The 20,138-nt window shown below is 41.9% G+C and overlaps 8 pseudogenes; all 8 read left to right on the top strand.

Annotated features, from left to right (window-relative positions):
• Positions 1-3,251: 3,251 nt before the first annotated feature.
• On the top strand, positions 3,252-3,365 carry LOC142711727 (5S ribosomal RNA; annotated as a pseudogene).
• Positions 3,366-5,643: 2,278 nt separating this feature from the next.
• Positions 5,644-5,757, top strand: LOC142711716 (5S ribosomal RNA; annotated as a pseudogene).
• Positions 5,758-6,386: 629 nt separating this feature from the next.
• LOC142690743 (5S ribosomal RNA) lies at positions 6,387-6,503 on the top strand (annotated as a pseudogene).
• A 4,531-nt stretch (positions 6,504-11,034) lies between these two features.
• Positions 11,035-11,151, top strand: LOC142683720 (5S ribosomal RNA; annotated as a pseudogene).
• Positions 11,152-11,778: 627 nt separating this feature from the next.
• Positions 11,779-11,895, top strand: LOC142683709 (5S ribosomal RNA; annotated as a pseudogene).
• A 1,185-nt stretch (positions 11,896-13,080) lies between these two features.
• On the top strand, positions 13,081-13,197 carry LOC142709623 (5S ribosomal RNA; annotated as a pseudogene).
• Positions 13,198-17,173: 3,976 nt separating this feature from the next.
• On the top strand, positions 17,174-17,287 carry LOC142711705 (5S ribosomal RNA; annotated as a pseudogene).
• Positions 17,288-19,617: 2,330 nt separating this feature from the next.
• On the top strand, positions 19,618-19,734 carry LOC142691007 (5S ribosomal RNA; annotated as a pseudogene).
• The last annotated feature ends 404 nt before the right edge of the window (positions 19,735-20,138 follow it).

The raw sequence follows: 20,138 nt of genomic DNA, 5'->3' as shown, positions 1-20,138 counted from the left end.
AATCCGTGGTGCGGTTGACTTTTTATTATGTCGTTTAGATTTTGTTTCACAATCGATTAAAAAGGACTATGGATTAAAGCACTTAATGTCAATGGCCATTCTAAGCTGAATGTGCTTTCTCTCGTCAGATCGCAGAAGTTACACAGCTTAAGGCCTCGCTAGTACCAGTGTGGGAGACTGTCTGGGAATCCGTGGTGCGGTTGACTTTTTATTATGTCGTTTAGATTTTGTTTCACAATCGATTAAAAAGGACTATGGATTAAAGCATTTAATGTTAATGGCCATTCTAAGCTGAATGTGCCTGCTCTCGTTAGATCGCAGAAGTTACACAGCTTAACGCCTCGCTAGTACCAGTGTGGGAGACTGTCTGGGAATCCGTGGTGCGGTTGACTTTTTATTATGTCGTTTCGATTTTGTTTCACAATAGATTAAATAGGACTATGGATTAAAGCATTTAACGTCAATGGCCATTCTAAGCTGAATGTGCCTGCTCTGGTCAGAACGCAGAAGTTACACAGCTTAAGGCCTCGCTAGTACCAGTGTGGGAGACTGTCTGGGAATCCGTGGTGCGGTTGAATTTTTATTATGTCGTTTAGATTTTGTTTCACAATCGATTAAAAAGGACTATGGATTAAAGCCTTTAATGTCAATGGCCATTCTAAGCTGAATGTCCCTGCTCTCGTTAGATCGCAGAAGTTACACAACTTAACGCCTCGCTAGTACCAGTGTGGGAGACTGTCTGGGAATCCGTGGTGCGGTTGACTTTTTATTATGTCGTTTAGATTTTGTTTCACAATCGATTAAAAAGGACTATGGATTAAAGCATTTAATGTCAATGGCCATTCTAAGCTGAATGTGCCTGCTCTCGTTAGATCGCAGAAGTTACACAGCTTAACGCCTCGCTAGTACCAGTGTGGGAGACTGTCTGGGAATCCGTGGTGCGGTTGAATTTTTATTATGTCGTTTAGATTTTGTTTCACAATCGATTAAAAAGGACTATGGATTAAAGCCTTTAATGTCAATGGCCATTCTAAGCTGAATGTCCCTGCTCTCGTCAGATCGCAGAAGTTACACAGCTTAAGGCCTCGCTAGTACCAGTGTGGGAGACTGTCTGGGAATCCGTGGTGCGGTTGATTTTTTATTATGTTGTTTAGATTTTGTTTCACAATAGATTAAATAGGACTATGGATTAAGGCTTTTAATGTCAATGGTCATTCTAAGCTGAATGTGCCTGCTCTCGTCAGATCGCAGAAGTTACACAGCTTAAGGCCTCGCTAGTACCAGTGTGGGAGACTGTCTGGGAATCCGTGGTGCGGTTGACTTTTTATTATGTCGTTTAGATTTTGTTTCACAATCGATTAAAAAGTACTATGGATTAAAGCATTTAATGTCAATGGCCATTCTAAGCTGAATGTGCCTGCTCTCGTCAGATCGCAGAAGTTACACAGCTTAAGGCCTCGCTAGTACCAGTGTGGGAGACTGTCTGGGAATCCGTGGTGCGGTTGACTTTTTATTATGTCGTTTAGATTTTGTTTCACAATAGATTAAATAGGACTATGGATTAAAGCATTTAACGTCAATGGCCATTCTAAGCTGAATGTGCCTGCTCTGGTCAGAATGCAGAAGTTACACAGCTTAAGGCCTCGCTAGTACCAGTGTGGGAGACTGTCTGGGAATCCGTGGTGCGGTTGAATTTTTATTATGTCGTTTAGATTTTGTTTCACAATCGATTAAAAAGGACTATGGATTAAAGCATTTAATGTCAATGGCCATTCTAAGCTGAATGTGCCTGCTCTCGTTAGATCGCAGAAGTTACATAGCTTAACGCCTCGCTAGTACCAGTGTGGGAGACTGTCTGGGAATCCGTGGTGCGGTTGACTTTTTATTATGTCGTTTAGATTTTGTTTCACAATCGACTAAAAAGGACTATGGATTAAAGAATTTGATGTCAATGGCCATTCTAAGCTGAATGTGCCTGCTCTCGTCAGATCGCAGAAGTTACACAGCTTAAGGCCTCGCTAGTACCTGTGTGGGAGACTGTCTGGGAATCCGTGGTGCGGTTGAATTTTTATTATGTCGTTTAGATTTTGTTTCACAATCGATTAAAAAGGACTATGGATTAAAGCATTTAATGTCAATGGCCATTCTAAGCTGAATGTGCCTGCTCTCGTCAGATCGCAGAAGTTACACAGCTTAAGGCCTCGCTAGTACCAGTGTGGGAGACTGTCTGGGAATCCGTGGTGCGGTTGACTTTTTATTATGTCGTTTAGATTTTGTTTCACAATCGATTAAAAAGGACTATGGATTAAAGCATTTAACGTCAATGGCCATTCTTAGCTGAATGTCCCTGCTCTCGTCAGATCGCAGAAGTTACACAGCTTAAGACCTCGCTAGTACCAGTGTGGGAGACTGTCTGGGAATCCGTGGTGCGGTTGACTTTTTATTATGTCGTTTAGATTTTGTTTCACAATCGATTAAAAAGGACTATGGATTAAGGCATTTAATGTCAATGGCCATTCTAAGCTGAATGTGCCTGCTCTCGTCAGATCGCAGAAGTTACACAGCTTAAGGCCTCGCTAGTACCAGTGTGGGAGACTGTCTGGGAATCCGTGGTGCGGTTGAATTTTTATTATGTCGTTTAGATTTTGTTTCACAATAGATTAAATAGGACTATGGATTAAAGCATTTAACGTCAATGGCCATTCTAAGCTGAATGTGCCTGCTCTCGTCAGAACGCAGAAGTTACACAGCTTAAGGCCTCACTAGTACCAGTGTGGGAGATTGTCTGGGAATCCGTGGTGTGGTTGACTTTTTATTATGTTGTTTAGATTTTGTTTCACAATAGATTAAATAGGACTATGGATTAAGGCTTTTAATGTCAATGGCCATTCTAAGCTGAATGTGCCTGCTCTCGTCAGATCGCAGAAGTTACACAGCTTAAGGCCTCGCTAGTTCCAGTGTGGGAGACTGTCTGGGAATCCGTGGTGCGGTTGACTTTTTATTATGTCGTTTAGATTTTGTTTCACAATCGATTAAAAAGGACTATGGATTAAAGCATTTACTGTCAATGGCCATTCTAAGCTGAATGTGCCTGCTCTCGTTAGATCGCAGAAGTTACACAGCTTAACGTCTCACTAGTACCAGTGTGGGAGACTGTCTGGGAATCCGTGGTGCGGTTGACTTTTTATTATGTCGTTTAGATTTTTTTTCACAATAGATTAAATAGGACTGTGGATTAAAGCATTTAATGTCAATGGCCATTCTAAGCTGAATGTGCCTGCTCTCGTCCGAACGCAGAAGTTACACAGCTTAAGGCCTCGCTAGTACCAGTGTGGGAGACTGTCTGGGAATCCGTGGTGCGGTTGACTTTTTATTATGTTGGTTAGATTTTGTTTCACAATAGATTAAATAGGACTATGGATTAAGGCTTTTAATGTCAATGGCCATTCTAAGCTGAATGTGACTGCTCTCGTCAGATCGCAGAAGTTACACAGCTTAAGGCCTCGCTAGTTCCAGTGTGGGAGACTGTCTGGGAATCTGTGGTGCGGTTGACTTTTTATTATGTCGTTTAGATTTTGTTTCACAATCGATTAAAAAGGACTATGGATTAAAGCATTTAATGTCAATGGCCATTCTAAGCTGAATGTGCCTGCTCTCGTTAGATCGCAGAAGTTACACAGCTTAACGCCTCGCTAGTACCAGTGTGGGAGACTGTCTGGGAATCCGTGGTGCGGTTGACTTTTTATTATGTCGTTTAGATTTTGTTTCACAATCGATTAAAAAGGACTATGGATTAAAGCATTTAATGTCAATGGCCATTCTAAGCTGAATGTGCCTGCTCTCGTCAGATCGCAGAAGTTACACAGCTTAAGGCCTCGCTAGTACCATTGTGGGAGACTGTCTGGGAATCCGTGGTGCGGTTGACTTATTATTATGTTGTTTAGATTTTGTTTCACAATCGATTAAAAAGGACTATGGATTAAAGCATTTAATGTCAATGGCCATTCTAAGCTGAATGTTACACAGCTTAAGGCCTCGCTAGTACCAGTATGGGAGACTGTCTGGGAATCCGTGGTGCGGTTGAATTTTTATTATGTCGTTTAGATTTTGTTTCACAATAGATTAAATAGGACTATGGATTAAAGCATTTAACGTCAATGGCCATTCTAAGCTGAATGTGGCTTCTCTCGTCAGAACGCAGAAGTTACACAGCTTAAGGCCTCGCTAGTACCAGTGTGGGAGTCTGTCTGGGAATCCGTGGTGCGGTTGACTTTTTATTATGTCGTTTAGATTTTGTTTCACAATCGACTAAAAAGGACTATGGATTAAAGAGTTTGATGTCAATGGCCATTCTAAGCTGAATGTGCCTGCTCTCGTCAGATCGCAGAAGTTACACAGCTTAAGGCCTCGCTAGTACCTGTGTGGGAGACTGTCTGGGAATCCGTGGTGCGGTTGAATTTTTATTATGTCGTTTAGATTTTGTTTCACAATCGATTAAAAAGGACTATGGATTAAAGCATTTAATGTCAATGGCCATTCTAAGCTGAATGTGCCTGCTCTCGTCAGATCGCAGAAGTTACACAGCTTAAGGCCTCGCTAGTACCAGTGTGGGAGACTGTCTGGGAATCCGTGGTGCGGTTGACTTTTTATTATGTCGTTTAGATTTTGTTTCACAATCGATTAAAAAGGACTATGGATTAAAGCATTTAACGTCAATGGCCATTCTTAGCTGAATGTCCCTGCTCTCGTCAGATCGCAGAAGTTACACAGCTTAAGACCTCGCTAGTACCAGTGTGGGAGACTGTCTGGGAATCCGTGGTGCGGTTGACTTTTTATTATGTCGTTTAGATTTTGTTTCACAATCGATTAAAAAGGACTATGGATTAAGGCATTTAATGTCAATGGCCATTCTAAGCTGAATGTGCCTGCTCTCGTCAGATCGCAGAAGTTACACAGCTTAAGGCCTCGCTAGTACCAGTGTGGGAGACTGTCTGGGAATCCGTGGTGCGGTTGACTTTTTATTATGTCGTTTAGATTTTGTTTCACAATAGATTAAATAGGACTATGGATTAAAGCATTTAACGTCAATGGCCATTCTAAGCTGAATGTGCCTGCTCTCGTCAGAACGCAGAAGTTACACAGCTTAAGGCCTCACTAGTACCAGTGTGGGAGATTGTCTGGGAATCCGTGGTGTGGTTGACTTTTTATTATGTTGTTTAGATTTTGTTTCACAATAGATTAAATAGGACTATGGATTAAGGCTTTTAATGTCAATGGCCATTCTAAGCTGAATGTGCCTGCTCTCGTCAAATCGCAGAAGTTACACAGCTTAAGGCCTCGCTAGTTCCAGTGTGGGAGACTGTCTGGGAATCCGTGGTGCGGTTGACTTTTTATTATGTCGTTTAGATTTTGTTTCACAATCGATTAAAAAGGACTATGGATTAAAGCATTTACTGTCAATGGCCATTCTAAGCTGAATGTGCCTGCTCTCGTTAGATCGCAGAAGTTACACAGCTTAACGCCTCACTAGTACCAGTGTGGGAGACTGTCTGGGAATCCGTGGTGCGGTTGACTTTTTATTATGTCGTTTAGATTTTTTTTCACAATAGATTAAATAGGACTGTGGATTAAAGCATTTAATGTCAATGGCCATTCTAAGCTGAATGTGCCTGCTCTCGTCCGAACGCAGAAGTTACACAGCTTAAGGCCTCGCTAGTACCAGTGTGGGAGACTGTCTGGGAATCCGTGGTGCGGTTGACTTTTTATTATATTGGTTAGATTTTGTTTCACAATAGATTAAATAGGACTATGGATTAAGGCTTTTAATGTCAATGGCCATTCTAAGCTGAATGTGACTGCTCTCGTCAGATCGCAGAAGTTACACAGCTTAACGCCTCGCTAGTACCAGTGTGGGAGACTGTCTGGGAATCCGTGGTGCGGTTGACTTTTTATTATGTCGTTTAGATTTTGTTTCACAATCGATTAAAAAGGACTATGGATTAAAGCATTTAATGTCAATGGCCATTCTAAGCTGAATGTGCCTGCTCTCGTCAGATCGCAGAAGTTACACAGCTTAAGGCCTCGCTAGTACCATTGTGGGAGACTGTCTGGGAATCCGTGGTGTGGTTGACTTTTTATTATGTCGTTTAGATTTTGTTTCACAATAGATTAAATAGGACTATGGATTAAATCATTTAACGTCAATGGCCATTCTAAGCTGAATGTGCCTGCTCTCGTCAGATCGCAGAAGTTACCCAGCTTAAGGCCTCGCTAGTACCAGTGTGGGAGACTGTCTCGGAATCCGTTGTGCGGTTGAATTTTTATTATGTCGTTTAGATTTTGTTTCACAATCGATTAAAAAGGACTATGGATTAAAGCATTTAATGTCAATGGCCATTCTAAGCTGAATGTCCCTGCTCTCGTCAGATCGCAGAAGTTACACAGCTTAAGGCCTCACTAGTACCAGTGTGGGAGACTGTCTGGGAATCCGTGGTGCTGTTGACTTTTTATTATGTCGTTTAGATTTTGTTTCACAATCGATTAAAAAGGACTATGGATTAAAGCATTTAATGTCAATGGCCATTCTAAGCTGAATGTGCCTGCTCTCGTCAGATCGCAGAAGTTACACAGCTTAAGGCCTCGCTAGTACCAGTGTGGGAGACTGTCTGGGAATCCGTGGTGCGGTTGACATTTTATTATGTCGTTTAGATTTTGTTTCACAATCGATTAAAAAGGACTATGGATTAAAGCATTTAACGTCAATGGCCATTCTAAGCTGAATGTGCCTGCTCTCGTCAGAACGCAGAAGTTACATAGCTTAAGTCCTCGCTAGTACCAGTGTGGGAGACTGTCTGGGAATCCGTGGTGCGGTTGACTTTTTATTATGTTGTTTAGATTTTGTTTCACAATCGATTAAAAAGGACTATGGATTAAAGCATTTAATGTCAATGGCCATTCTAAGCTGAATGTGCCTGCTCTCATCAGATCGCAGAAGTTACACAGCTTAAGGCCTCGCTAGTACCAGTGTGGGAGACTGTCTTGGAATCCGTGGTGCGGTTGACTTTTTATTATGTTGTTTAGATTTTGTTTCACAATAGATTAAATAGGACTATGGATTAAAACATTTAACGTAATCGGCCATTCTAAGCTGAATGTGCCTGCTCTCGTCAGATCGCAGAAGTTACACAGCTTAAGGCCTCGCTAGTACCAGTGTGGGAGACTGTCTGGGAATCCGTGGTGCGGTTGACTTTTTATTATGTCGTTTAGATTTTGTTTCACAATCGATTAAAAAGGACTATGGATTAAAACATTTAATGTCAATGGCCATTCTAAGCTGAATGTGCCTGCTCTCGTCAGATCGCAGAAGTTACACAGCTTAATCCTCGCTAGTACCAGTGTGGGAGTCTGTCTGGGAATCAGTGGTGCGGTTGCCTTTTTATTATGTCGTTTAGATTGTGTTTCACAATCGATTAAAAAGGACTATGGATTAAAGCATTTCATGTCAATGGCCATTCTAAGCTGAATGTGCCTGCTCTCGTCAGATCGCAGAAGTTACACAGCTTAAGGCCTCGCTAGTACCAGTGTGGGAGACTGTCTGGGAATCCGTGGTGCGGTTGACTTTTTATTATGTCGTTTAGATTTTGTTTCACAATAGATTAAATAGGACTATGGATTAAAGCATTTAACGTCAATGGCCATTCTAAGCTGAATGTGCCTGCTCTCGTCAGAACGCAGAAGTTACACAGCTTAAGGCCTCGCTAGTACCAGTGTGGGAGACTGTCTGGGAATCCGTGGTGCGGTTGACTTTTTATTATGTCGTTTAGATTTTGTTTCACAATCGATTAAAAAGGACTATGGATTAAAGCAATTAATGTCAATGGCCATTCTAAACTGAATGTCCCTACTCTCGTCAGATCGCAGAAGTTACACAGCTTAAGGCCTCGCTAGTACCAGTGTGCGAGACTGTCTGGGAATCCGTGGTGCGGTTGACTTATTATTATGTTGTTTAGATTTTGTTTCACAATAGATTAAATAGGACTATGGATTAAGGCTTTTAATGTCAATGGCCATTCTAAGCTGAATGTGCCTGCTCTCGTCAGATCGCAGAAGTTACACAGCTTAAGGCCTCGCTAGTACCAGTGTGGGAGACTGTCTGGGAATCCGTGGTGCGGTAGACTTTTTATTATGTCGTTTAGATTTTGTTTCACAATCGATTAAAAAGGACTATGGATTAAAGCATTTAATGTTAATGGCCATTCTAAGCTGAATGTGCCTGCTCTCGTTAGATCGCAGAAGTTACACAGCTTAACGCCTCCCTAGTACCAGTGTGGGAGACTGTCTGGGAATCCGTGGTGCGGTTGACTTTTTATTATGTCGTTTAGATTCTGTTTCACAATAGATTAAATAGGACTATGGATTAAATCATTTAACGTCAATGGCCGTTCTAAGCTGAATGTGCCTGCTCTCGTCAGATCGCAGAAGTTACCCAGCTTAAGGCCTCGCTAGTACCAGTGTGGGAGACTGTCTCGGAATCCGTTGTGCGGTTGAATTTTTATTATGTCGTTTAGATTTTGTTTCACAATCGATTAAAAAGGACTATGGATTAAAGCATTTAATGTCAATGGCCATTCTAAGCTGAATGTCCCTGCTCTCGTCAGATCCCAGAAGTTACACAGCTTAAGGCCTCGCTAGTACCAGTGTGGGAGACTGTCTGGGAATCCGTGGTGCTATTGACTTTTTATTATGTCGTTTAGATTTTGTTTCACAATCGATTAAAAAGGACTATGGATTAAAGCATTTAATGTCAATGGCCATTCTAAGCTGAATGTGCCTGCTCTCGTCAGATCGCAGAAGTTACACAGCTTAATGCCTCGCTAGTACCAGTGTGGGAGACTGTCTGGGAATCCGTGGTGCGGTTGACTTTTTATTATGTCGTTTAGATTTTGTTTCAGAATCGATTAAAAAGGACTATGGATTAAAGCATTTAAAGTCAATGGCCATTCTAAGCTGAATGTGCCTTCTCTCGTTAGAGCGCAAAAGTTACACAGCTTAACGCCTCGCTAGTACCAGTGTGGGAGACTGTCTGGGAATCCGTGGTGCGGTTGACTTTTTATTATGTCGTTTAGATTTTGTTTCACAATAGATTAAATAGGACTATGGATTAAAGAATTTAACGTCAATGGCCATTCTAAGCTGAATGTGCCTGCTCTCGTCAGATCGCAGAAGTTACACAGCTTAAGGCCTCGCTAGTACCCGTGTGGGAGACTGTCTGTGAATCCGTGGTGCGGTTGACTTTTTATTATGTCGTTTAGATTTTGTTTCACAATCGATTAAAAAGGACTATGGATTAAAACATTTAATGTCAATGGCCATTCTAAGCTGAATGTGCCTGCTCTCGTCAGATCGCAGAAGTTACAAAGCTTAAGGCCTCGCTAGTACCAGTGTGGGAGACTGTCTGGGAATCCGTGGTGCGGTTGACTTCTTATTATGTCGTTTAGATTTTGTTTCACAATAGATTAAATAGGACTATGGATTAAAACATTTAACGTTAATGGCCATTCTAAGCTGAATGTGCCTGCTCTCGTCAGATCGCAGAAGTTACACAGCTTAAGGCCTCGCTAGTACCAGTGTGGGAGACTGTCTGGGAATCCGTGGTGCGGTTGAATTTTTATTATGTCGTTTAGATTTTGTTTCACAATCGATTAAAAAGGACTATGGATTAAAGCATTTACTGTCAATGGCCATTCTAAGCTGAATGTGCCTGCTCTCATCAGATCGCAGAAGTTACACAGCTTAAGGCCTCGCTAGTACCAGTGTGGGAGACTGTCTGGGAATCCGTGGTGCGGTTGACTTTTTATTATGTCGTTTAGATTTTGTTTCACAATAGATTAAATAGGACTATGGATTAAAGCATTTAACGTCAATGGCCATTCTAAGCTGAATGTGCCTGCTCTCGTCAGATCGCAGAAGTTACACAGCTTAAGGCCTCGCTAGTACCAGTGTGGGAGACTGTCTGGGAATCCGTGGTGCGGTTGAATTTTTATTATGTCGTTTAGATTTTGTTTCACAATCGATTAAAAAGGACTATGGATTAAAGCATTGAATGTCAATGGCCATTCTAAGCTGAATGCGCCTGCTCTCGTCAGATCGCAGAAGTTACACAGCTTAAGGCCTCGCTAGTACCAGTGTGGGAGACTGTCTGGGAATCTGTGGTGCGGTTGAATTTTTATTATGTCGTTTAGATTTTGTTTCACAATCGATTAAAAAGGACTATGGATTAAAGCATTTAATGTCAATGGCCATTCTAAACTGAATGTCCCTGCTCTCGTCAGATCGCAGAAGTTACACAGCTTAAGGCCTCGCTAGTACCAGTGTGGGAGACTGTCTGGGAATCCGTGGTGCGGTTGACTTTTATTATGTTGTTTAGATTTTGTTTCACAATAGATTAAATAGGACTATGGATTAAGGCTTTTAATGTCAATGGCCATTCTAAGCTGAATGTGCCTGCTCTTGTCAGATCGCAGAAGTTACACAGCTTAAGGCCTCGCTAGTACCAGTGTGGGAGACTGTCTGGGAATCCGTGGTGCGGTTGACTTTTTATTATGTCGTTTAGATTTTGTTTCACAATCGATTAAAAAGGACTATGGATTAGAGCATTTAATGTTAATGGCCATTCTAAACTGAATGAGCCTGCTCTCGTTAGATCGCAGAACTTACACAGCTTAACGCCTCCCTAGTACCAGTGTGGGAGACTGTCTGGGAATCCGTGGTGCGGTTGACTTTTTATTATGTCGTTTAGATTTTGTTTCACAATAGATTAAATAGGACTATGGATTAAATCATTTAACGTCAATGGCCATTCTAAGCTGAATGTGCCTGCTCTCGTCAGATCGCAGAAGTTACCCAGCTTAAGGCCTCGCTAGTACCAGTGTGGGAGACTGTCTCGGAATCCGTTGTGCGGTTGAATTTTTATTATGTCGTTTAGATTTTGTTTCACAATAGATTAAAAAGGACTATGGATTAAAGCATTGAATGTCAATGGCCATTCTAAGCTGAATGTCCCTGCTCTCGTCAGATCGCAGAAGTTACACAGCTTAAGGCCTCGCTAGTACCAGTGTGGGAGACTGTCTGGGAATCCGTGGTGCTGTTGACTTTTTATTATGTCGCTTAGATTTTGTTTCACAATCGATTAAAAAGGACTATGGATTAAAGCATTTAATGTCAATGGCCATTCTAAGCTGAATGTGCCTGCTCTCGTTAGATCGCAGAAGTTACACAGCTTAAGGCCTCGCTAGTACCAGTGTGGGAGACTGTCTGGGAATCCGTGGTGCGGTTGACTTTTTATTATGTCGTTTAGATTTTGTTTCACAATCGATTAAAAAGGACTATGGATTAAAGCATTTAACGTCAATGGCCATTCTAAGCTGAATGTGCCTGCTCTCGTCCGAACGCAGAAGTTACACAGCTTAAGGCCTCGCTAGTACCAGTGTGGGAGACTGTCTGGGAATCTGTGGTGCGGTTGACTTTTTATTATGTCGTTTAGATTTTGTTTCACAATAGATTAAATAGGACTATGGATTAAATCATTTAACGTCAATGGCCATTCTAAGCTGAATGTGCCTCCTCTCGTCAGATCGCAGAAATTACCCAGCTTAAGGCCTCGCTAGTACCAGTGTGGGAGACTGTCTCGGAATCCGTTGTGCGGTTGAATTTTTATTATGTCGTTTAGATTTTGTTTCACAATCGATTAAAAAGGACTATGGATTAAAGCATTTAATGTCAATGGCCATTCTAAGCTGAATGTCCCTGCTCTCGTCAGATCGCAGAAGTTACACAGCTTAAGGCCTCGCTAGTACCAGTGTGGGAGACTGTCTGGGAATCCGTGGTGCTGTTGACTTTTTATTATGTCGTTTAGATTTTGTTTCACAATCGATTAAAAAGGACTATGGATTAAAGCATTTAATGTCAATTGCCATTCTAAGCTGAATGTGCCAGCTCTCGTCAGATCGCAGAAGTTACACAGCTTAAGGCCTCGCTAGTACCAGTGTGGGAGGCTGTCTGGGAATCCGTGGTGCGGTTGATTTTTTATTATGTCGTTTAGATTTTGTTTCACAATCGATTAAAAAGGACTATGGATTAAAGCATTTAACGTCAATGGCCATTCTAAGCTGAATGTGCCTGCTCTCGTCAGAACGCAGAAGTTACATAGCGTAAGTCCTCGCTAGTACCAGTGTGGGAGACTGTCTGGGAATCCGTGGTGCGGTTGACTTTTTATTATGTTGTTTAGATTTTGTTTCACAATAGATTAAATAGGACTATAGATTAAGGCTTTTAATGTCAATGGCCATTCTAAGCTGAATGTGCCTGCTCTCGTCAGATCGCAGAAGTTACACAGCTTAAGGTCTCGCTAGTACCAGTGTGGGAGACTGTCTGGGAATCCGTGGTGCGGTTGGCTTTTTATTATGTCGTTTAGATTTTGTTTCACAATCGATTAAAAAGGACTATGGATTAAAGCATTTAAAGTCAATTGCCATTCTAAGCTGAATGTGCCTGCTCTCGTTAGAGCGCAGAAGTTACACAGCTTAACGCCTCGCTAGTACCAGTGTGGGAGACTGTCTGGGAATCCGTGGTGCGGTTGACTTTTTATTATGTCGTTTAGATTTTGTTTCACAATAGATTAAATAGGACTATGGATTAAAGCATTTAACGTCAATGGCCATTCTAAGCTGAATGTGCCTGCTCTCGTCCGAACGCAGAAGTTACACAGCTTAAGGCCTCGCTAGTACCAGTGTGGGAGACTGTCTGGGAATCTGTGGTGCGGTTGAGTTTTTATTATGTCGTTTAAATTTTGTTTCACAATCGATTAAAAAGGACTATGGATTAAAGCCTTTAATGTCAATGGCTATTCTAAGCTGAATGTCCCTACTCTCGTCAGATTGCAGAAGTTACACAGCTTAAGGCCTTGCTGGTACCCGTGTGGGAGACTGTCTGGGAATGCGTGGTGCGGTTGACTTTTTATTATGTTGTTTAGATTTTGTTTCACAATAGATTAAATAGGACTATGGATTAAGGCTTTTATTGTCAATGGCCATTCTAAGCGGAATGTCCCTGCTCTCGTCAGATCGCAGAAGTTACACAGCTTAAGGCCTCGCTAGTACCAGTGTGGGAGACTATCTGGGAATCCGTGGTGCTGTTGACTTTTTATTATGTCGTTTAGATTTTGTTTCACAATCGATTAAAAAGGACTATGGATTAAAGCATTTAATGTCAATGGCCATTCTAAGCTGAATGTGCCTGCTCTCGTCAGATCGCAGAAGTTACACAGCTTAAGGCCTCGCTAGTACCAGTGTGGGAGACTGTCTGGGAATCCGTGATGCGGTTGACTTTTTATTATGTCGTTTAGATTTTGTTTCACAATCGATTAAAAAGGACTATGGATTAAAGAACTTAACGTCAATGGCCATTCTAAGCTGAATGTGCCTGCTCTCGTCAGAACGCAGAAGTTACATAGCTTAAGTCCTCGCTAGTACCAGTGTGGGAGACTGTCTGGGAATCCGTGGTGCGGTTGAATTTTTATTATGTCGTTTAGATTTTGTTTCACAATCGATTAAAAAGGACTATGGATTAAAGCATTTAATGTCAATGGCCATTCTAAGCTGAATGTCCCTGCTCTCGTCAGATCGCAGAAGTTACACAGCTTAAGGCCTCGCTAGTACCAGTGTGGGAGACTGTCTGGAAATCCGTGGTGCAGTTGACTTCTTATTATGTCGTTTAGATTTTGTTTCACAATCGATTAAAAAGGACTATGGATTAAAGCATTTAATGTCAATGGCCATTCTAAGCTGAATGTGCCTGCCCTCGTTAGATCGCAGAAGTTACACAGCTTAACGCCTCGCTAGTACCAGTGTGGGAGACTGTCTGGGAATCTGTGGTGCGGTTGACTTTTTATTATGTCGTTTAGATTTTGTTTCACAATAGATTAAATAGGACTATGGATTAAAGCATTTAACGTCAATGGCCATTCTAAGCTGAATGTGCGTGCTCTCGTCAGATCGCAGAAGTTACACAGCTTAAGGCCTCGCTAGTACCAGTGTGGGAGACTGTCTGGGAATCCGTGGTGCGGTTGACTTTTTATTATGTCGTTTAGATTTTGTTTCACAATAGATTAAATAGGACTATGGATTAAAGCCTTTAACGTAAATGGCCATTCTAAGCTGAATGTGCCTGCTCTCGTCAGAACGCAGAAGTTACACAGCTTAAGGCCTCGCTAGTACCAGTGTGGGAGACTGTCTGGGAATCCGTGGTGCGGTTGACTTTTTATTATGTCGTTTAGATTTTGTTTCACAATCGATTAAAAAGGACTATGGATTAAAGCATTTAATGTCAATGGCCATTCTAAGCTGAATGTGCCTGCTCTCGTCAGAACGCAGAAGTTACATAGCTTAAGGCCTCGCTAGTATCAGTGTGGGAGACTGTCTGGGAATCCGTGGTGCGGTTGACTTTTTATTATGTTGTTTAGATTTTGTTTCACAATAGATTAAATAGGACTATGGATTAAAGCTTTTAATGTCAATGGCCATTCTAAGCTGAATGTGCCTGCTCTCGTCAGATCGCAGAAGTTACACAGCTTAAGGCCTCGCTAGTACCAGTGTGGGAGACTGTCTGGGAATCCGTGGTGCGGTTGACTTTTTATTATGTCGTTTAGATTTTGTTTCACAATCGATTAAAAAGGACTATGGATTAAAGCATTTAACGTCAATTGCCATTCTAAGCTGAATGTGCCTGCCCTCGTTAGATCGCAGAAGTTACACAGCTTAACGCCTCGCTAGTACCAGTGTAGGAGACTGTCTGGGAATCCGTGGTGCGGTTGACTTTTTATTATCTCGTTTAGATTTTGTTTCACAATAGATTAAATAGGACTATGGATTAAAGCATTTAACGTCAATGGCCATTCTAAGCTGAATGTGCCTGCGCTCGTCAGATCGCAGAAGTTACACAGCTTAAGGCCTCGCTAGTACCAGTGTGGGAGACTGTCTGGGAATCCGTGGTGCGGTTGACTTTTTATTATGTCGTTTAGATTTTGTTTCACAATAGATTAAATAGGACTATGGATTAAAGCATTTAACGTCAATGGCCATTCTAAGCTGAATGTGCCTGCTCTAGTCAGAACGCAGAAGTTACACAGCTTAAGGCCTCGCTAGTACCAGTGTGGGAGACTGTCTGGGAATCCGTGGTGCGGTTGAATTTTTATTATGTCGTTTAGATTTTGTTTCACAATCGATTAAAAAGGACTATGGATTAAAGAATTTAATGTCAATGGCCATTCTAAGCTGAATGTGCCTGCTCTCGTCAGATCGCAGAAGTTACACAGCATAAGCCCTCGCTAGTACCAGTGTGGGAGTCTGTCTGGGAATCCGTGGTGCGGTTGACTTTTTATTATGTCGTTTAGATTTTGTTTCACAATCGATTAAAAAGGACTATGGATTAAAGCATTTAAAGTCAATGCTCATTCTAAGCTGAATGTGCCTGCTCTCGTTAGATCGCAGAAGTTACACAGCTTAACGCCTCGCTAGTACCAGTGTGGGAGACTGTCTGGGAATCCGTGGTGCGGTTCACTTTTTATTATGTCGTTTAGATTTTGTTTCACAATAGATTAAATAGGACTATGGATTAAAGCATTTAACGTCAATGGCCATTCTAAGATGAATGTGCCTGCTCTCGTCCGAACGCAGAAGTTACACAGCTTAAGGCCTCGCTAGTACCAGTGTGGGAGACTGTCTGGGAATCCGTGGTGCGGTTGACTTTTTATTATGTCGTTTAGATTTTGTTTCACAATAGATTAAATAGGACTATGGATTAAAGCATTTAACGTCAATGGCCATTCTAAGCTGAATGTGCCTGCTCTAGTCAGAACGCAGAAGTTACACAGCTTAAGGCCTCGCTAGTACCAGTGTGGGAGACTGTCTGGGAATCCGTGGTGCGGTTGAATTTTTATTATGTCGTTTAGATTTTGTTTCACAATCGATTAAAAAGGACTATGGATTAAAGAGTTTAATGTCAATGGCCATTCTAAGCTGAATGTCCCTGCTCTCGTCAGATCGCAGAAGTTACACAGCTTAAGGCCTCGCTAGTACCAGTGTGGGAGACTGTCTGGGAATCCGTGGTGCGGTTGAATTTTTATTATGTCGTTTAGATTTTGTTTCACAATCGATTAAAAAGGACTATGGATTAAAGCATTTAATGTCAATGGCCATTCTAAGCTGAATGTCCCTGCTCTCGTCAGATCGCAGAAGTTACACAGCTTAAGGCCTCGCTAGTACCAGTGTGGGAGACTGTCTGGGAATCCGTGGTGCGGTTGACTTTTTATTATGTCGTTTAGATTTTGTTTCACAATAGATTAAATAGGACTATGGATTAAAGCATTTAATGTCAATGGTCATTCTAAGCTGAATGTGCCTGCTCTCGTCAGATCGCAGAAGTTACACAGCTTAAGGCCTCGCTAGTACCAGTGTGGGAGACTCTCTGGGAATCCGTGGTGCGGTTGACTTTTTATTATGTCGTTTAGATTTTGTTTCACAACGGATTAAAAAGGACTATGGATTAAAGCATTTAAAGTCAATGGCCATTCTAAGCTGAATGTGCCTCCTCTCGTCAGAACGCAGAAGTTACATAGCTTAAGTCCTCGCTAGTACCAGTGTGGGAGACTGTCTGGGTATCCGTGGTGCGGTTGACTTTTTATTATGTTGTTTAGATTTTGTTTCACAATAGATTAAATAGGACTATGGATTACGGCTTTTAATGTCAATGGCCATTCTAAGCTGAATGTGCCTGCTCTCGTCAGATCGCAGAAGTTACACAGCTTAAGGCCTCGCTAGTACCAGTGTGGGAGACTGTCTGGGAATCCGTGGTGCGGTTGCCTTTTTATTATGTCGTTTAGATTTTGTTTCACAATCGATTAAAAAGGACTATGGATTAATGCATTTAAAGTCAATGCTCATTCTAAGCTGAATGTGCCTGCTCTCGTTAGATCGCAGAAGTTACACAGCTTAACGCCTCGCTAGTACCAGTGTGGGAGACTGTCTGGGAATCCGTGGTGCGGTTGACTTTTTATTATGTCGTTTAGATTTTGTTTCACAATAGATTAAATAGGACTATGGATTAAAGCATTTAAAGTCAATGGCCATTCTAAGCTGAATGTGCCTGCTCTCGTCCGAACGCAGAAGTTACACAGCTTAAGGCCTCGCTAGTACCAGTGTGGGAGACTGTCTGGGAATCCGTGGTGCGGTTGAGTTTTTATTATGTCGTTTAGATTTTGTTTCACAATCGATTAAAAAGGACTATGGATTAAAGCCTTTAATGTCAATGGCCATTCTAAGCTGAATGTCCCTGCTCTCGTCAGATCGCAGAAGTTACACAGCTTAAGGCCTCGCTGGTACCAGTGTGGGAGACTGTCTGGGAATGCGTGGTGCGGTTGACTTTTTATTATGTTGTTTAGATTTTGTTTCACAATAGATTAAATAGGACTATGGATTAAGGCTTTTAATGTCAATGGCCATTCTAAGCTGAGTGTGCCTGCTCTCGTCAGATCGCAGAAGTTACACAGCTTAAGGCCTCGCTAGTACCAGTGTGGGAGACTGTCTGGGAATCCGTGGTGCGGTTGACTTTTTATTATGTCGTTTAGATTTTGTTTCACAATCGATTAAAAAGGACTATGGATTAAAGCATTTAATGTCAATGGCCATTCTAAGCTGAATGTGCCTGCTCTCGTTAGATCGCAGAAGTTACACAGCTTAACGCCTCGCTAGTACCAGTGTTAGTGACTGTCTGGGAATCCGTGGTGCGGTTTACTTTTTATTATGTCGTTTAGATTTTGTTTCACAATAGATTAAATAGGACTATGGATTAAAGCATTTAACGTCAATGGCCATTCTAAGCTGAATGTACCTGCTCTCGTCAGATCGCAGAAGTTACACAGCTTAAGGCCTCGCTAGTACCAGTGTGGGAGTCTGTCTGGGAATCCGTGGTGCGGTTGACTTTTTAGGAATCCGTGGTGCGGTTGACTTTTTATTATGTTGTTTAGATTCTGTTTCACAATAGATTAAATAGGACTATGGATTAAGGCTTTTAATGTCAATGGCCATTCTAAGCTGAATGTGCCTGCTCTCGTCAGATCGCAGAAGTTACACAGCTTAAGGCCTCGCTAGTACCAGTGTGGGAGACTGTCTGGGAATCCGTGGTGCGGTTGACTTTTTATTATGTCGTTTAGATTTTGTTTCACAATCGATTAAAAAGGACTATGGATTAAAGCATTTAATGTCAATGGCCATTCTAAGCTGAATGTGCCTCCTCTCGTCAGATCGCAGAAGTTACACAGCTTAAGGCCTCGCTAGTACCAGTGTGGGAGACTGTCTGGGAATCTGTGGTGCGGTTGAGTTTTTATTATGTCGTTTAGATTTTGTTTCACAATCGATTAAAAAGGACTATGGATTAAAGCATTTAATGTCAATGGCCATTCTAAGCTGAATGTCCCTGCTCTCGTCAGATCGCAGAAGTTACACAGCTTAAGGCCTCGCTGGTACCAGTGTGGGAGACTGTCTGGGAATGCGTGGTGCGGTTGACTTTTTATTATGTTGTTTAGATTTTGTTTCACAATAGATTAAATAGGACTATGGATTAAGGCTTTTAATGTCAATGGCCATTCTAAGATGAATGTGCCTGCTCTCGTCAGATCGCAGAAGTTACACAGCTTAACGCCTCGCTAGTACCAGTGTGGGAGACTGTCTGGGAATCCGTGGTGCGGTTGCAGTTTTATTATGTCGTTTAGATTTTTTTTCACAATCGATTAAAAAGGACTATGGATTATAGCATTTCATGTCAATGGCCATTCTAAGCTGAATGTGCCTACTCTCGTCAGATCGCAGAAGTTACACAGCTTAAGGCCTCGCTAGTACCAGTGTGGGAGACTGTCTGGGAATCCGTGGTGCGGTTGCCTTTTTATTATGTCGTTTAGATTTTGTTTCACAATAGATTAAATAGGACTATGGATTAAAGCATTTAACGTCAATGGCCATTCTAAGCTGAATGTGCCTGCTCTCGTCAGAACGCAGAAGTTACACAGCTTAAGGCCTCGCTAGTACCAGTGTGGGAGACTGTCTGGGAATCCGTGGTGCGGTTGAATTTTTATTATGTCGTTTAGATTTTGTTTCACAATCGATTAAAAAGGACTATGGATTAAAGCATTTAATGTCAATGGCCATTCTAAACTGAATGTCCCTGCTCTCGTCAGATCGCAGAAGTTACACAGCTTAGGGCCTCGCTAGTACCAGTGTGGGAGACTGTCTGGGAATCCGTGGTGTGGTTGACTTTTTATTATGTTGTTCAGATTTTGTTTCACAATAGATTAAATAGGACTATGGATTAAGGCTTTTAATGTCAATGGCCATTCTAAGCTGAATGTGCCTGCTCTCGTCAGATCGCAGAAGTTGCACAGTTTAAGGCCTCGCTTGTACCAGTGTGGGAGACTGTCTGGGAATCCGTGGTGCGGTTGACTTTTTATTATGTCGTTTAGATTTTGTTTCACAATCGATTAAAAAGGACTATGGATTAAAGCATTTAATGTCAATGGCCATTCTAAGCTGAATGTCCCTGCTCTCGTCAGATCGCAGAAGCTACACAGCTTAAGGCCTCGCTAGTACCAGTGTGGGAGACTGTCTGGGAATCCGTGGTGCTGTTGACTTTTTATTATGTCGTTTAGATTTTGTTTCACAATCGATTAAAAAGGACTATGGATTAAAGCATTTAATGTCAAAGGCCATTCTAAGCTGAATGTGCCTGCTCTCGTCAGATCGCAGAAGTTACACAGCTTAAGGCCTCGCTAGTACCAGTGTGGGAGACTGTCTGGGAATCCGTGGTGCGGCTGACTTTTTATTATGTCGTTTAGATTTTGTTTCACAATCGATTAAAAAGGACTATGGATTAAAGCATTTAACGTCAATGGCCATTCTAAGCTGAATGTGCCTGCTCTCGTCAGAACGCAGAAGTTACATAGCTTAAGTCCTCGCTAGTACCAGTGTGGGAGACTGTCTGGGAATCCGTGGTGCGGTTGACTTTTTATTATGTTGTTTAGATTTTGTTTCACA

The sequence above is a fragment of the Rhinoderma darwinii genome, chromosome 1 (genome assembly GCF_050947455.1).
Source record: "Rhinoderma darwinii isolate aRhiDar2 chromosome 1, aRhiDar2.hap1, whole genome shotgun sequence".
Classification (NCBI taxonomy): Eukaryota; Metazoa; Chordata; class Amphibia; order Anura; family Rhinodermatidae; genus Rhinoderma; species Rhinoderma darwinii.
This window is presented reverse-complemented; position numbering and strand designations above follow the sequence as displayed.